General features: G+C 35.4%; 2 long non-coding RNA genes across 2 annotated transcripts; one reads left to right on the top strand and one right to left on the bottom strand.

Annotated features, from left to right (window-relative positions):
- Positions 1–8,123: 8,123 nt before the first annotated feature.
- LOC113283188 lies at positions 8,124–9,992 on the top strand. Its single transcript, XR_003327375.1, has 2 exons — positions 8,124–9,327; positions 9,433–9,992. It is a non-coding gene; the product is annotated as an uncharacterized LOC113283188 (long non-coding RNA).
- Positions 9,993–11,051: 1,059 nt separating this feature from the next.
- On the bottom strand, positions 11,052–12,400 carry LOC113278604. The gene is made up of 3 exons (XR_003325576.1): positions 12,305–12,400; positions 12,057–12,116; positions 11,052–11,419 (listed from the first exon to the last, which is right to left on the bottom strand). It is a non-coding gene; the product is annotated as an uncharacterized LOC113278604 (long non-coding RNA).
- Between the last annotated feature and the right edge of the window lie 6,782 nt (positions 12,401–19,182).

Here is a 19,182-nt window from a genome sequence, read left to right as displayed (position 1 = left end):
ACAGTATGCGTACCCGTTTGCGAACTGTCGGAAAAGACCAAAGTCCGGAATTAAGTTTGCGTACCCGTTTGCAAACTAAGTTGGTTTAAAATCTAAACTCGGTTAGGTATGATTTCATACTCATGAACAAATATATTTATAAATTAAGGAATGCAATCTTTGCAAACCGTGGCTAAATGTTCAAGAATTGATTTTCTTGAATCAATCTGATTTTGTTTCAATGGTGTCTTGTATACTTCTATGAGAATATAAACAAATGAACAACTCTATGAGTAACACAATTAGATTCATTTGATTATAATTTGATCTAGAATTTTTAGATGAATGTGGTTAATACAAAAGTGTTTGTATGGCTAAATTCGGTTAACTATTGTTGAGCCAACTCAATATACACGTTTAGGTACGGTTACCCATATCTAAATGAAAGTATATTTCATTTATGTGTAACAAGGTAAGACCATCTAACGGTGGAGAGATATTGCTTTGGTTTTAAGCAAACTTAGCTTGAATCTTAAATCAGGTTTTCATCTAACAGTGAATATTGATTGCTTTGTTTCTAAGCTATCAAACCCTGATTTGAAGACTATATAAGGGAAAACTCTAGCAACTGGAAAACCTAATACCCACACCTTCTGTGTGATACTAGTTGCGTACTAGAGTCGATTCTCCTTTAATCTAGGTTTTTCCTAAAACCATTATAGGTTAACGACTTGAAGACTTCAGTGGGATTCTGAAGCCAAACCCAACTATTTTCTCTGTATTTGCGTGTACAGATCCTACTTGTTCTATTGTATTGACTACTATATTCTCTAAGATTGGCTCGAGATTCATCTCTGATAGGTAAGATATAAAAAGTAATCACAAATCTCTTCGTCTCATTCTTTGTGATTCCACGATAACTTGTTCTACTACCATATAATTAAGTTATTGTGAGGTGATTGATGTTTCTAGGCTGTTCTTATGGAATATAAGACCGAATTATCAATTGGTTCCTGTTCATCTTGATTTATCAAAATACAGAACAAAAATTTCGTAGGTATTTCTATGGGAGACAGATTTATCTATCAGAATAGGCTTTTCTGTGGGAGACAGATTTGTGTATAAAGTCTTCCACTTTGGGTCGTAGAAACTCTTAGTTGTGAGTGATATTATCTAAGGGAATCAAGCGTGTAGAGTCCTGCTAGGATTCATAGGCGTAAGGAACGCGAATGTACCTTAATCATTGTGAGACTTGGTTAGGTCTCAACTACATTCTAGTCCGAAGTTAACTTGTAGTAGGCTAGTGTCTGTAGCATCTTAATACAGATTTGTTTATAAAGTCTTCGACTTTGGGTCGTAGCAACTCTTAGTTGTGAGTGAGATCAGCTAAGGGAATCAAGTGTGTAGAGTCATGCTAGGATTCAGAGGCGTAAGGAACGCGACTGTACCTTAAGCATTGTGAGACTTGGTTAGGGATCAACTACATTCCAGTCCGAAGTTAACTTGTAGTAGGCTAGTGTCTGTAGCAGCTTAATACATTGTGGTGTTCCAATCTTGACTAGGTCCTGGGGTTTTTTCTGCATTTGCGGTTTCCTTGTTAACAAAATTTCTGGTGTATGTGTTATTTCTTTTCCGCATTATATTTTTTTATATAATTGAAATATCAGGTTGTGCGTAATTCAATCAAATGGTAAATCCAACCTTTGGTTGTTGATTGAAATTGATTGACACTTGAACATTGATCTTTGGTACCGTTCAAGTTATTTCTCACATCAATGATTGAAATTGATTGACACTTGATCATTGATATTTGGTACCGTTCAAGTTATCTCACATCAATCAGGCTCACAGATGTAATGACCCGTCCCTCCACCGATATTGTCCCCACTTAGCCACTGTGGTCATCCAACAGTGAGGTTTTTAACGGGCATCGCTGCGGTAATCCAGTAGAAACTTCACGGATGGTCACCCATCCCTGGATTACTCCCACCCGAGCATGCTTAACTGCAGATTTTTCCGCCAACTCTGGGACCAATTGTGCTGAAAAGGCTCGGTGTTAGGAAAGGACGAACCATTACTTATATTCCATTCGGCCAACCACTGCCGAATATTTGGGTATTACAATACCACCATCTTAAATTGGAGCCGTCCTCGACTCCGGAATATGTACAATCCCAGATCTCCGACGTTCCCTGCCCCTCATGAGAAGAACTTGGACCAACCCTGTCCAGCATACCTTCCCACCCTCGACAGATGACCTGTCGTCGGCTCTGATACCATTCGTAATGACCCGTCCCTCCACCGATATTGTTCCCACTTAGCCATTGCGGTCATCCGGCAGTGTGAGGTTTTCAACGGGCATCGCTGCGGTAATCCAGCAGAAACTTCCCAGATGATCACCCATCCCTGGATTACTCCCGCCCGAGCACGCTTAACTGCAGATTTTTCTGCCAACTCTGGAGCCAATTGTGCTAAAAAAGCCTCGGTGTTAGGAAAGGACGAACCATTACTTATATTTCACTCGGCCAACCACTGCCGAATATCGGGGTACTACAATAGATCTCTATCTGCTTGATTGCAGATTATATTGATAAATTGAGATATAACTCTTGGATATATTTTCCTTGATTGAGTCTGACTGTCTACTTGATTCTCTTGAAATTATATTGGAGTTAGACCATACAAATTGTTGAACGAAATATTGGGTGTGGTTGTTAGACCCCCGTTTTTTCACCTACCAACTCAAGGTGTTGGGAGGAGATTTATGTGTGGTTCGTTTAGTCGAATGAGGTGGGCATTTGGACATATGCTCATATAAAAACGAGCAGAAGGAAACTGATGATAAAGAAGAAGGCAATCAATCATGGAGCTGGAATCTGGAGTTTCATATGCCACGCTCAGTTATCAGTGACAACAACTACTATGAACCTTTGGCGCTCACAAATAACAATGAAAATTTAATGTGGAATGGAAGAGGTCTTTCTTGTCATCATGACATGAAAACTAAAACTATAAGTGACATACTAGATGAAGAAGTTAACGACTTGCACAATTTTCAAGAAATCCCACATATAAACAACTCTCTTTCCATGAAACATCTAGGTGGAAAACGTAAAGCCTAGGAAAGACAACAAAAAGGAGACTCATTGCTCTCCAGGTAATATACGAAATGATGACATGAATAAAACCAAACAGATATTGATGAACCCTCCAGGTGATTTTCCTCTACTTTTCTCGAGAGTTCTGGTTTTTGCTTTTATATCGGAAATGCTATTCAGTGCTCTAATCACAACACTACTTACAGCTCAAATCCATGTGTCCCAGTATTATTGGTCAAGATTGTTAAGCTGTGATCCACCTTTTTACCAAAATCCCCAAATCTAGGGTCTGGATGTGGTTGAGTGCTAAGTAGTGCTGCAATAAGTGTGTGGAATATCAGCTCCGCTTTTTATATGATTTTGATGTATAAAGGCAACAATATCTTACTTTAGTCTGAGTTTTGTACACATTATTGAATGATGACATCTTTGAATTTCACCATGCAATCAACATCTTCTGCAACAATTTCTACAATTTTGGGTGTCTCTTAAGCTTTTGGTTTTGTGAAAATTTGCGTGCTCTTGTGAATTTCAAATTTCACTGCGAGTTTTCGTTGAATCCACTTATATGGACCGTTTTTTTTTTTCTTTTTTTTTTTGTTTTGCATATTCAGTGTTAAGAACTCCGTAAAGTGAAAATGTGGTTGGTGTCACAACCGAAACTGTTACAGACCCCCCAAATCACTATTCCTAATAGGTGGCATGATCATGGACCATTGATTTAGAGAGGGTGGGGATGGTGAAAAAAAGGGGTAGGTATTTGTGTATGGTCGTGCGTGTGGGGGAAAAGTGGGGGTATCTCTGGGGGCACCAAGCATTTTCGGTGTCACTGCCTTGCCTTTTAACCCTGCCAACATTTAAGCAATCGCCCGAAATGCAAGACAAAAAAAAATATGAAAAAAAAAAACATTTTGAAGCATTAGTCAGTCAGAGGCCAATTGGTGGAGTTTCTGCAAATTTGTGGATAACCTCTCTATTTAACAATAATTACAGCAATTACAGTGTCTTGACCAGGTGCATATGCGCGGGAGAGCATGGTGTTATGCTCCATTTGTGAGGACACAATGGGTAGTCGAAATCAACCAAATGATTTGATCAATAACCACATACAATTGGTCTGCACTAATAATATATATAGATCCCTCGATTACTCACTGACATTAAAGATCAAAATTCATGACTTGTCACACTTGGTGAAAAAGGAAATTTCGCAAGCTACAAATCCAAAATTGAAATTCAATACATTTTAGTAACTGGTATAGATTATCCTAGCTAAATTGGGATTTATGTCACATAATTGGGAGCTATCAAATTTCCCTTCCCACACCATCAAATTGTTATGGGCTACCAAATTTCTCAAAAATACTAATTTACTCTCAAATTAATTCCTAAAACTATCTCATATAAATATTAATCTTTCCATTTTCAGTAAATCAAAAACATAAAAAAACTAAACCTAAAAACCTTTTTATTTTCATCCTAATCTTCTCAAATCCTCAAAACCCTAATCAAATTTTTTTTTTGATCCTCTTCTCCAACGATCTTGGATCCAACCAAGAAAAAGGTAAATCTCTATCAACCCGTTGTAGTTTTCTCATTTCCTCATTGATTTACATGTTTAAATTTTCGATTTTTAAAAACCCAAATCTCCGATTACACCCAGAATGGGTATATGTTGACATATCGAATAAATCGATTCTGGGTTTTGTTCTTCGACCATGAAGAGCATGCAGAGTAATCGGTTTATATGATGATGAACATCAAGCAATTCTAGGTTTAGAAACGAAAAATTAAAAGACATCACCAGAATCGGTTTATAAGTGCTTTAGAATAATCCGATTTGTAAACTTTTATTTTTTTAACTATGCGATCCTATAATCGGGTGTCATGTGCTTGTTAATTTACCGATTAATATTGTCTCTTCAAATTCCTTTTCGTAATCGGTTTTTATATATGTATCACATAAACCGATTAATAATGTTTGACACTCCTGTATGTTTTTGTAGTTAGAATCGGATTACATGTGTTTAATTATGTACCGATTGTTAACTAGTTGTTTTTTTTTAATATAGATATGGACTTCGGACACCCAGCGTTTTACACTCGAGAGCTCACCTTGGGGGATATTCTTAAGGAACCACAACCAGTGCAACTATAGGTTTGCTTTTGGGCGTGAGACCCGTCTTGAACAAGCCCTCGCATTGATAGACAAGCTTGCACTAGAAGAGCTTTATGAGGTCATGAGGTTCACTAGGACAAGGAGAAACATGATTTTAGCTGAGAGGGATCGCCATGGATTTATGGAAGGTATGTGGGAAGAAATGGCTCAACTTCAAGCCATGGCTGAAGCAGAAGCTACTGCTATTGATGGTGATGGTGCTGCTGTCGCTGATGATGCTGGTGATGGTGCTCCTGCTGGTGGTGGTGTTGCTGCTGATGCTGCAAATTCTCTCGGTGGTGCTGCTAATGCTCTTTAAGTTTAAGTTTTAGATATTAAAAGTTTAAGTTTATAAGACTTGTGGTTGTTTTAAGTTTTTAACACTCTTTTGGGATAGTTAAAGTTTGTATTTTGGATGATAATGGTGTTAAACTTAATGCACTTAAAATTTAATTATAATTATGTGTTGCTCAATAATTCTAGCCTGACATGCCAACAATCGGTCTACTTGATATGTCAACATAAACCGATTTTCTAGGTTCCATAAAGGAATCGGTTTATGTGTGGGTTATGTATAATCCGATTCTTCATGCCTTCAAAATGTTATTTTTCCTGTATGTTTTTCAAGCTACAATCGGATTACATGTGCATCTATATAAACCGATTAGTGTCGGTGAAAATTCAATTTTTTTTACATGTCTTCAATCGGTTTATATTAGTCACAAGAAAGACCGGTTCATGCTGGCATAAAAACACAATCGGATTTTACAGACCTTCGAGAAGACCGATTATTTCAAATTATTTCACTTTTTTCAACAAAAAAAAAATAGCCGTTAGGGACTTTCTCTGTATACAGAGACCTCATCCTTGGACCCCATTTGCCCCAAAATTGCTCATTTTATTCCCTCTCACTCCATATACTCCGCAACTACTCATTTCATACCTCCAAAATGACATCATTTGATTCAAATGAAGATCTATCCATCACCAAAGCATGGTACACGGAAACTCGAGTTAGAAATCAGTCCTCCGCAAGGGTGGATGCCGCAACCTTTTGAGTAAGGGTATACAACAAATATAGGCAAGAGTTTGGGAATCCTGATGGAAGAAATGTTCAACAAGTCCATGATAGGCACCTAGTCATCGAAAATGCGATACTTGCTTTTTTAGCTATCCAAAAACGGATTTTGAACGCCAGCCACTTTAGCTACTCCACTGGACAATTTGCAGTATTTTTGTGGTTTATTTTATGTAATCCAAGTTGCTTGGTCTTCCCACTAAACACCACTAACAAAGTAAGTTTGCGTCGTGATTTTGTAACACGAAGCCGTGAAAGCGCGCTACTTGGAGGAAATGGGGGAAGCATTCGCTTTTGATGCAAGCTATCACTTCATGGTATCCAAAATCCAGGAGTATGCCCCGGACTTCATGGAGGGTGGATCAGACTTGGATTCCTCCGACAAAGATTGATGGTTTTAGAAGTTTTTGTGTAGGTTTTGTGGGTAGATCTCTATGTAAACCCTCACGAGACTATAACTCGTCCACTAGGATCCGCTAGGGGTTTAAAGGCTTGATGCATGTGCTAAATACATCCTACAATAATGAAGTGAATGAAAAAAAATATCTTGTGAAAGACAACAATCGGTTTATATATGTCACATAAAACCCCGATTCGGACAATCGGATTATACATATGCCAACGTCAACCGATTGTTGAAGTCCTCTGTTAATTTTGGAACACCAACCCAGAGTCGGTTTACAAGTGATGTAAACCGATTATGGGTACTGTTTAGGCAAAAAAATCAAAAAAATTTAAGTTGTTTGATGTTTTGAAGAACTCTTTAACATTAGTTAATTCACATCTAAAACATAATTAACACCTAATATGATTAATTAGTACTAATTAAACAGGTGTAAATTAAATACTTAAATAATTATTGGATAAGGGGTGATGTGAAAATTATTTCTATTGATCTTTTTTGTCATCTAATAGTAAGCTCCAATTAAATGGAATAGGCCTCGATTTAGCCAGGTTGATTATACATGTCGTTTAAAAATGTGAAGTGCCGGTATAGATTATACTTCCCGAAGTCCACTCTCCAAAAACTTGAATTAAGTATGCTAGGTGATAAACTAAACTCGAATCTTTGGATGGGACATTAATGCAGCCAACATACTACTATAATTCACTGGCGTGGTTGGTTTGGGTGGGGCCGACCAAAGCTTCGAACCGAATTAAGAAGGAAGTGATACAAGTATACAACTGCAACTGCAAGCGCCGCATATGGTTTCTCACTGAACATACAAAAAAAAAATGAAAAACTAAACTTTACCAAAAACAAACAAAATTACAGTGAAACAGCTATTTAAGTTTAGTCGCCTGAATTGTCCATTGTATATCACCGCCGCGGTCGACTTCTTTACAAATTAAAGACTAAAATTCAAATGGGGAGACGATGAGGTGAAATGTGAACACAACCGTATAATAAAAAATATATTAGCAAAACTTTAATTTTAAATTCATTTCGAAGTAGATGTGAGAATAGAATTGCCAGCCGGTGATTAAACCTAATTAGAGTAATATAAATAAGGAAAGGAATGTGTACGTGATCAATGAAGTCGGTATACTCTGGACTAATGAAACTGATCCTAATGTACTCCACAGGTGAGGAACATGGCGAAGCTCTCTCGTGCGGACACACCGGGTCAACTGGTGAAGGACTTGGTATATTGTTTGAACATCTTTAAATAATAAAGCATTTCTTTCAAATTTATGGGATAACATTCAATAAGCTAGGCCAAGGGTGAAAAACTCATCCCTAACCATGTGTGTATATATATATATACAAATACATCGCAGCAAACTGTGTATTACTACAACCAACCAAATTATAAGACAAGAAAATCAGTTTCAAAACCACATATCATGGAGGGCAAGAAGGTTACAGATTTGTTCTTTGTATTAGTTTTGGTCTTTTCTCTGTTTCTATGTTCTGTTCATTCATGTAAGACTGATGGCGAGGAATGTTCCACGGACCCAGATAGTGACGATAGATGCTGTAATGATGAATTACATTTAAAATGCAGGGGTATTGATGCAGTGTCAGTGCCTTGGCCTTTTAACATCCCCAGGATATCATTGTAGCCGTTTATGTTACAACGTCGGTGAAGGTTGTATTGCTGGCCAGTGCTGTTCTGGGGCTCATTGTAGTGGTTGGTTTTCAGGGAACTGTGTATCTGACTAATTTGTATCACAGTTATTGAAGGCATGAGGGATGAATCTGCTTACACGAACGTATATATTGATAGCAGTGTGTGGTCAAGCGAAACAAACAACTCTATGTACTAGATCAAACATGATCACTTTCTTGATAATTTCTGTACGTTTTTCTTTTTATCGCGAGGGTGTGTTAGCTTAAGTTTTTAAACTAAAATACTTCTATGTCTGTACTTGTTTTTTCATTTTTGTAATGTGAAGGTGTGTTGTTACCTTGAGTTCTTAAACTCATAATGTTGATTTTTTGTGTGTGGCTCTTGAGCCTGTATCGTTTAATCCTGGTCGGGTTATGATATTATTTCTTTGAACATTTTATGTTTTGAAAATTATATCGATTGTTTTTGGCAACCGCATACTGAGATGGCATAGACAATTGTCCTCACTTTTCTCTCTCCACTCTAGCACCTCTTCTCCTAAAACTTGAAACTCAACCGGATTAAAGTTTTCCTGCTCAGATTTGGTCTTTAAAGACCAGATCTGAGCAGGTTAATGTTAGTTGTTATTATTCTTTTAGTCTTTGCTTTGGGTTTTCATTTTATATTTTAAAGTTGCAGCTTTAGATCTATGATTATTTGGGTTTCCATGGGGTTTCTTTCTATCCTTAATTAGCTTAATGGTGTTGTGGTTTTCTTCTACACCTTCGTTTGCCTTCCTTTTCAGCATCATATTCAGTCAAAACCTTGTTTAAAATCTATCCTAACTCATCTAGAGCGGTTTCAATGGTGGTTGATAGATGTGAGGTTTGAAGAAGGAGTTACAGTGGTGGTGGAGTCTCAAATTGCAGCTTCTTTCAAGAATATAATTGGATTCTTCTGGTAGGCTTCAATGGGTGTTGCTTTGTATTGTTATTGTTGTTCATCCAATTTTTCTTCTCTTCTCAATCAGTTCTCTCCTGAAATCATTGATTTCATCCATTAAAGGTACATGTTTAGTTGATGAAAGCAGTAGCGCCGGATTTCATGATAATGTTTGATTATGAAAGATGATTGGTTGGCAGTTACCTAAATCTCCGGTTTGAAATGTTCTTAGCCAAGAAGCCATGTCGGACCAAGCTTTTAAGGTTTTCCAGAGAGTATTGCAAGGGTTTTATCCATTTTTTTCTTTGGCTTTCTATCTCTTCTTCATTTGGGTGTATCAATGGCAAAAGAGGTGGTAGTTCTGCAAAGTGTTGGTGATTTCCAGGTCTTCCAGCGCCGGCGGCGGCTGTCGTATGCAACATTTTAGGGTTTCTACTCATTTTCTGAAATGAGATTGTTTTAGGGTTTGACAATTGATGTATTTTGGGTTTGGTCTTTCCATCCGGGTCTTCTCACAATTACTGTGATTAGAGTTTCTTAGGCCTACCAATTAATTTGGTTAGGATTTTGGGTTTCTTAATATCAATGTACCGGTACTACTACATGTAATGTGGGGTGTACCATTTCCAATTTTTATATGAATATATAAAATTATTTACCCAGCAAAAAAAATAAATTATATCGATTGTTTGTTTTGGTAAGACTCGGAGCATTGTTTGTTTTTTCCTCTATATAAAGACTAATCGTAGTGGTGGGTCCTATTTATATTAGTGTTTGTTTTTTCCACTATCTATATAGAGGTTTGTCTCTATTTATATAGAGGAAATCAAATAGCACTAACCAGGTGCTATTTTTGAACCTCTATTAAACCTTGAAATGACTAATATATTCTCGAATAAACTTATAATTTCCAAAAAGAATTCCTTAATTCAAAATATTAATTTCCGGCCGCTTCAAAAAAAGTGATACTTTCGTCCGTTTCAAAAAAAGTGATACTTTCGCCCTGTTTCAGAAAAAGTGATACTTTTTCTATTTTAGAAAAAGTGATACTTTCGTCTTTTTCAGAAAAAGTGATATTTTCTCCCCGTTTCAGAAAAGGTGATATTTTCGCCCCGTTTCAGAAAAGGTGATACTTTCTTCCCGTTTCAGAAAAGGTGATATTTTCGCTCCATTTCAGAAAAAGAGATATTTTGCTCCGTATAAAAAAAATGATACTTTTTTCCTGTTTCAAAAAAAGTGATGCGTTTGTCCCGTTTTAGAAAAAGTGAACGTCTTTGGTTGTATTTTCTAATACATTTTTCTTTTCTTTTTTGAAATTTTGAACATCTTTGGTTGTAATGGATTTTCATGGATTTTTTTGAATTTTATAAGGATAAAAAGAGAAATATATAAAATTGGTTACATAATGTAGAATTGTTAGATAATGGTCAAACAAACATGATTTTAAGAGACCTTATATAGTGTTTATATATAGATATATTGGTAAATATATGTAGAATCCTCAACCTATATAGAAGAAAATACAAACGTAAGGGTGCACACGGTACGGTTTGGCTCGGTTCTTGACGAGACCGAGTACCTGTACCTCCCTAGCCTCGGTTCCAAAATTCTGGACCAGTACCTTTACCTTGTACCTCGGTTCCGGTTCCATTCGGTACCAGGTACGGTACCGGTTCCAATCGGTTCTTTTCCAGACAGAAATATGTCTTTTTCTCTGACAATCTAAGTACATGTTTTTACCTGTTTTTCAATATATTAAGTAATAACTCATACTTAGAACAAAGCAACAATTAATAAGTAGCTATATTACTAGCAAACCAAACAAACAAAGTCTTGAAAACCTGAGTAACAGTAGGCAGTAGCAGTGTAGCACACAAACTGACAATCTCACAATCACACACACTAAAGTCTGGGAAATCCGAAAAAACAACAATTAGCAGTAGGCAGTAGCCACAGACACACACACTAAGTCTTGAAAATGAGAAAATCTGAAGAAAAAAAAAAGAACAACTAGCAGTGCAGCTAGTGATGCAGTAGTCTTGAATCTTGATCTTCTAATCCATATCAGCAGCACTTGTGGTGTCATCAGTGTTGATAGGACCAAGTAACGCTGCCAAACAAATAATAGTAGTTAGTAACTCAATATCATCTCAGCTTGCATCACAACTCATTTAACCCATCAACATACATAACAACTCTTCATTAGACACAATTCATTAATCAGCTAAACATCCTAGAATGATCAACATCCAGAAGACCAAACTTCAATTCATAATTAAGATGAGAACTACAAAACCACCACCAAAACAAATTAACACCCTAATTTCTCAAATTAACTACACACATCAAGATACACATTACCAGATCAATAACAAAACATGAACCCTGAATTAAGACAAGTACTAGCTTGTTATTAGCAATTCAGCTAAACTTTCAATCCAAAGATTTTGCAGCTCATACTCAAAATCAAGATAACATCTGGATCTTCTCAACATCATTCAATTGATCAATTCTCATCCAAACAAATCCAAAAACAAAACCCTAACCCTAAAATCACAAATTCAGTAACATAAAACAGAGCATAACATCACAATTCAATGAAACACACATCAATTAGATAAGATCTCAATCTTTCAAACATTAAACAACAAAACTAAAGCAAAACCCAGATTTTATTTAACACCCTAATTTCATTAACAAAAATAATGAAAAATCAAAAGAAAAGATTAAGAAGATAGAATTCTTACCAAATCCAAGCCAAATCAATCAACTCTTGCAAATCTGATGAACAAGTCTTAATTACAAATCTGAAAAATCAAAAGATTAAAAGTAGAATTATTAGATTCAGATTCTCAGAAGATTCATAATTATTACAAATCTCAAATTACAAAACCCTAGGTTCAGTTCGCTTACCCTTTGAATCAACACTTGAGATTCAAAGTAGGTTCAGTTCGCTTACAAATCTTAATTACTTACCGTTTGAATCAACACTTACCCTTTGAATCAACACTTGTAATGGAGAAGAGAAGATTGTCGCTCGTCTCTGTTAATCAACATTTGTAATGGAGAAGATTGTCGCTCGTCCCTTCTCAGACAGAGAGGAGACGGAAAAAAAAATAAGAAGAAAATGAGAATAGAAACGGAAACCCTATAATGTTCGCTTATATACCCCCCTCTAATCTAACGTCTAATATTAATCCCTTATCCCCTAAATCTAACGGCTCTAATCATTCGGGACATTCGGTCCGGTACGGCACGATACTTGTACAGGACCGTGTACCTGTACCCCCAGACCTCGGTTCCTATTTTTTGGACCGGTACCTGTACCTTGTACCTCGGTTCGGTCCAAAACCAGGTACGGTTCCACCGGTTCCAGTTCGGTCCATCGGTCCGGATCGGTTTCTGTGCACCCTTATACAAACGTGTTGTCAGTTTCTTTGTCCATCTCCTAATTTTATAGGAGATATAGGGGCTAGATAAAAATTCAACTTCCTAGACAACGCATAGACAAAGTAGAGGAAGAGGGTTGCAAGTTAGTTCTTTGTGTTGGTTATATATAACTCTTAAGTGCCAACACTAAGACAACAAACCGTTACACACAGTGGCGACTCCAAGATTTCAAAAGAGGGGAGCAAAAAAGAAAATACACCACAACAACAGAAAAGATCTAGCCAAAAAAAAGAAATAAAATTATTGCACCCCAACTACCACAACAACCACCTAATACTCGCTACAACTATAATCTTAATAATAATCAGGCCCGATTTTAACGCCCGCCATCATGTGTTGTTTTGCACACGGCGGATTTTTTTAAAGAAGTTACTGACTTGGACAGTAGAAACTCCATTAATTAGTACTCGATTATTTAATAAAATCTCTTAAATAATATTTTTAATCGGTGCTGAATAGGGGACAATGGACCAAATTAATAATTCGCTAAAATTATAAGATAATACGTTTTTGATTACACATGTATACCCCATATGAAATATAAATTAATAATTCTCTATATATATTCAATAGTGTAATGTTTTATGAAGACTTTTTGAAAAATGAATCAATTATTGTCTTTTGTTTTTTGTTAAAATCAATATCCCATGGAATATCATCTTTAATTTTTCTTATCATCACAAGAATTTTTTGTGTTGTTTCTCATTGTCCGGCCAGGAACTATTTAATGTGATTGTCGCTTTAACATCCTCGTTTCGTGAAGGGGAATATATTGTAGAACTTTCATCGTCCGTCTCTCTTCTTTATCAGTTCCCATAACGCGCAACAAACAATTGTGTAACTTCATTTTCTTACAGATATTCGAAAAGAAACATCATTAAGATTATACTAATATACCAGGAGGAGATCCACCTAAAGCCTTGGTATGTCAAAAGAAACCAAAAGAAACATTATTAAGATTATATTTACACATCCACTGTCCGAACCCGCTGACACATATTATTAAAAATATCAGAGCTTAACACGAAAATGAGTGACACATCATTCAAATTGTACTTACACTACCAAAACACAAAAACAACAATTTGTTAACTATGTAATTGGAAGGTAAAGATGCTTGATATGCATCACTATGGCAAGAAGAAGTAGGAACAACATGGATAGGGATTCATAGTATGCATCCTTTGTCAAAGAAGCAAGCGACACATTTGTCAAAACCGATCCAAAACAATGCCTATGCACATTCAAATTTCATAGGGTGGTTGCATTGCAGCAGCCCAACTTCCTTGGGTTGGCACAAGGTGGGTGCGCTTAAGTGCTCACCTAGGGCCATCCCAGGAAATTTTGGTACATAAATTGACACATAAATCGTAAGATGTTATTTATTTAAGTTTTGTTGTTCCATACTGCTTGATGTCTTGCCTTTTTTTTCTAACTATTAATATAGATTGTCTATTTAGCTTGATATCTCCTATTTTATGATAAAATTTGATTGAACTACATTATATGAGTTTCATACACATGCAAACAACTATCAACAATATCCATGTCCTAGGCGCTTATACATCAATGAGCAACATAGAGCAAAGAAAGTTATAAAAAATAGAGAAAAAACAAGGTTTAGAAGCATACCCCAAGAAAAGAACATCTTAATTTTAATATTTTCACTTCACGAAACCTTCTGAAAAATCTCATAAAATGTCGGGCATAAGGTTCTTTCATTCCTTCATAAATTGCTGAAGTTCTTCCTCCCATTTTATCTATACTATAAATGTTTTTCCCAATGTCAGCAGTGACTAAAGATGAAAGATTCTTTAGAGTGAAACTTGTTGACATGTAACTGTCGAAAATGATTGATGACAGACTTAGAGCATGCAGTATAACTGATGTAGTACATCTTCCCTATAACACATTGTGTCAATTATAAAATTTGATACAAAGAACTCTGTTTTGGTTTACTTGTTTTTCAAGTCTTTTCTTTCCTATTTTAGTTAGTTTCCTTTTCTTTACCTAGTCCGGTCACGTAAGACTATATAAAGCTATGTCTTCCTATTTTTAGAACATTTTATTATAATCAATCGATATTATTATCTAGTTTATCAATCATCTTAATTCTCTTATTCTTAATATTTGATTTCATCTTATTTGTGTCTCTTTCTTCTCTTTGTATCACCTGCAATCTCTGTATTGCATTGTTATAAACAAGTTTTACATTAGTTGGTACAACAACCAACGATTTTAGATTCCTATCTAAAATACGATCCTTAAACCGCTTCTGCAACTCAAACCCTAGTTATTATTTTTTCATCAACTTTTAGTTATCTTTTTCTGAAAGTCCAATGGCTGAAAAACCACTTTCATAAACGGATCTTATATAATTAAAAACTGCCATCACGACAGAGCTTAAAACAAATTTTGAAACAAGCATCAAATCTCGTAAAGAAGATTTAGAGACGAATTTAGGAACTCATCAAGAATTCATGTTCATGTTGGAAAAACATGTAGGTATTGGAAGATAAAGACAGGCCAGGGTTAGGAGGAAAGGAAGAAGATGAAACAAAGAAAGTTAAACATTTTTTCTTTTAGAAGACTGATATCCCTGAAAAAGTTTTAAGTGAGCTAAAACAAAAAAAGAAGTTCGAAAGTTTTCTAGACATTTCAAGTAAAAAACTTGCAGTTTGAATCTCTACAGTAATGAAGATGATGAGCTAGAAGAAGAACAAGAGAAAAGGTGGACGGAGGATAGAATATTGAAGTCTAGTATGAATTTTTATGGGACACTACCAGAGTATAATTTGAAAGATGATATTCCTAACTTCCATGGTGGTTTACAGATTGAAGAATTGATAGATTGGTTCTATGAAGTAGAATCGTTTTTCAAGTTCATGGAAGTACCTAACCGTTCTAAAGTGAAGCTTGTTGCATATAAATTCAAGGGAGGAGCAGAAGCTTGGTGGGAATTACTTGTATCAAATATGGTAAGCCCCCTATACGTACTTGGGAAATAATGATAAACTAAATTAGAGATAAGTTTTTACCTATAGATTTAAGACAACAACTGTTTATCAAGCTTCAGAATTGTAGACAAGGAGCTAGACTTGTTGTGGACGTCTGGCTGAATTTTACAGTCTTATAGCACGTAATAAATTGAATGAGTCTTAGGAATAGTTGGTTGCATGTTTTATAGAAGTTTAAATCGGCTTATACAACAAGGAATGACTCAATCGGTATATGTATGGTTGAGGATATTCAAAAAGCTATTAATATTGAGAGACGTGTGCTTAATACTTTTAGCCAGGCACAACCACGTCAGAATCGTAATCAAATCTGTAATAAGGCTACAAAACAATATAATTCTTATTATGGTAACCAATATGGTTCTTATTATGCTCAAGAAATGAGTTATAGTCGACCCATTCAACAACCACCAGCAACAAACTTTTCATACAACCAAACACCTTTTCCTACAGAAAATTCACCATTAATTGATGTTCCACCTGCTAAACCACCTCGGGATACTAACCATAGAGATATTACTCCAAACACTAGAGGTAATAAATATCAGCAACAATTTCCTCCCTTACCCAAACCTATTAATCCTTATTCCAATTTTAGAGGGAAAACGCAATAAGTGCAACCAAACTGGTCATACTTTTAGTGATTTCCGTAAGTTCCATGCATATATTAGTGAAACTCAAGAGCAAGCACAAGAGGAAGATGTATTTGAGGATAATGATAAAAATTAAGAACATGCGCATGAGTCTTATGATGCATATTTCCTTGGCGCCATACGTGCTATGTTGATTACTGAACCATGTCTTTCATAAAGACATAGTATTTTCAAATCTCAGTGTGTTATTGAAAGAAAATATTGAAGCATGAACATTGACACTGGAAGTACAGAAAATTATGTAGCTGCAATCCAAATCCATATTCTGTGGGTTGGATAAATAGCTCTTCTACTCAAAAGAAAACTCATTAGTTTTTGATTAAATTTTCATTCCATGGATATGAAGATTATTCCCTTTGTGACGTGATTAATATGAATGCAGAAAGTTTACTTTTGGGAAGACCGTGTCAGTATGACATTTGTGTTGTTCATAATTACTATGAAAGTACATACACTTTCGTTCATGATGGTTTCACAAAGGTGTTATGGCATTTTCGGTATTCTACTTCAATACGAGAGCATTCAGAGCAGAAAACAACTAGTTTAGTTGTTACCGCTGCTCGATCTTTACAACAAACTCATTATCTGAGTTCTAATGAAGCTACTAAGCCTATGGTAGAGATTTCTAACAAGGTACAATACTTATTATCTTCTTTTAGTGAGTTATTTTATGATGAATTACCTAATACTTTATCACCGTTAAGGGACTTACAACATCAAATAGATTTTATACCAGGAACTTCTTTTCCTAATCAAGCTCACTATAAAACCAAAAGAGCATGAGATATTACAAGGACAAGTTGATGACCATTTACAAAAGGATTAATTAGATTAAGTAAAAGTCCTTGTGCTAGTCCAGCCTTTTTAGTGGACAAGAAAGATGGTGGACGGCGTATGTGTATAGATTGTAGAGCGCTGAAGTCTTCCCTTATCTTTTGTTAATGAAGTTCTCCAAAAGCTTCAGTTGATCTTCGCCTTCAAATGGTAGAACGAAATGATGATTGTTGTGATCCACTGTTTCTCAACCACATTTCTATCCTAGTCTGAGACTTAACTAATTGTAGACTAGAAATCAAGATACAGTTTTGACCACTAAATTTGACAACAAGCTTGAGATAGCAACACTTGTGAGTTCGACCGAGCAATGATCTAACACTGATCCATATCTTCATCTTCATCCTCTAATAAATTTCTAATATCTTTAAGCATCTCAAACTCTTCATCGCGAGAAAAGGTTTTCTTGTATATACTGAAATATTCGGTTCTCACCAATATATCCTACATCAATGTAAACGAACCATAAAATAATACAAAAATTAAATTATTTACAAATAAAAAATATAACAAATATTGTGAACATAAACATATCAGGTTATTAGTATCCAAGCCCGGATTAATGGCATTGACTGTTGCAACATAATCAGAAAATTTATTCACTTCTGTCTTGATTATGCTAATACTACGAAAGCTTTTTACAGTTTGCTTATATGTATTTCCGCCACAAACTTTTCAAGAAGTTTTTCATAAAAAATATTCTTATCCGGAAATCTTTCTTCATTCTCTAGAGAACAAAACGTAGTATGATTGTCTTCCAAAATAGTGAATTTTTTATGGGTTTTGATTTCTCCGTTTGAGATTGCGACATTGTTAAGAAATTTTAGTGAAAAAAACAAGTTGTACGAAGATGATTTGGAGTGATTTAATAACAAATATAAGTTTGTATTTATAGACATTTTTCTCAAATTTTTGAGAAAATATCAGTTGGGATTTGATGGCGGATGGTTATGATCGGGTGTGAAAGGAGTGTAACAGAAAAAATGTAAAACAAATAACTTTTGCGGAACGGAAACTTATTTTCCGTGTAGTATGCCACGGATAAAAAGTGCACGGTTTCCGTGTGATTTGTTTTCGTTACAAGGCGCATCAGATGTGATCAACTTTAAAGTGCAGCTAAGTGATTTCACCCCATTTAAACGATACGGAAGACCATAGTAGTTGAATTTCCCTACAATTAAGCTATAGAGAAGCGAAATCGCTCAGCATAATTCTTGGCCTTACGACAATACAATACATCCGCGTAAATGTTGAAATGAAACTGTAAATTTTATAATTGGTAAAAATATTTAGGTAAACTATTGCAATTATGCTAATGTAGTGATGAATTAACAAGCTTATGGAAAGTCAAAATTAATGGGCTCCAATACACAACAGTTAGTTCTTAATCTTCAAAGTCACCAATATTCGGTAGCTTTTGAAAAAAAATCGCATGTTATTCACCTCCTTATTCTCCTTCCTACAATTCAGATCTCACATTTAGGAAATGATAAATCTTGCGTGACTTAAACCTAAATTTCCACCCAGAGTTTAAATTGTAAGCAGGTGGATAATAGGTAGCTTTTGGTAAATAAGGTTTTCAATAAAAATTTCACTTTTATCTTATTTTTGGTTGACTTGGAATGTGTGCATGTTATGTATTTACTATAAGTGGGCATTGCAAGATGCTATGCGTCTGCAGCTGATCAACAACTCTTTTTCTTTTTCTTCTTACAAGAAATCATTAACTATATTAATATTAGTAGCTAGCAAAGTGATTACAACCTTAAGTGATTACAACCTTAATTAATGAAAAAGGAAAAAAGAAAGATTATTAACCTCAATGTCAACTCTTTAGAAATGGAAATTATAGCTACTAATACCGATGCAGCTTTTGATAATGATAACGATTAAGGGTTATATTAATTATAACTAGTTAA

Source organism: Papaver somniferum, chromosome 5 (genome assembly GCF_003573695.1).
Source record: "Papaver somniferum cultivar HN1 chromosome 5, ASM357369v1, whole genome shotgun sequence".
In the NCBI taxonomy this organism is placed as follows: domain Eukaryota; kingdom Viridiplantae; phylum Streptophyta; class Magnoliopsida; order Ranunculales; family Papaveraceae; genus Papaver; species Papaver somniferum.
Note: the sequence above shows the minus strand (reverse complement) of the source record. Positions and strands in the feature narration are given on the sequence as shown.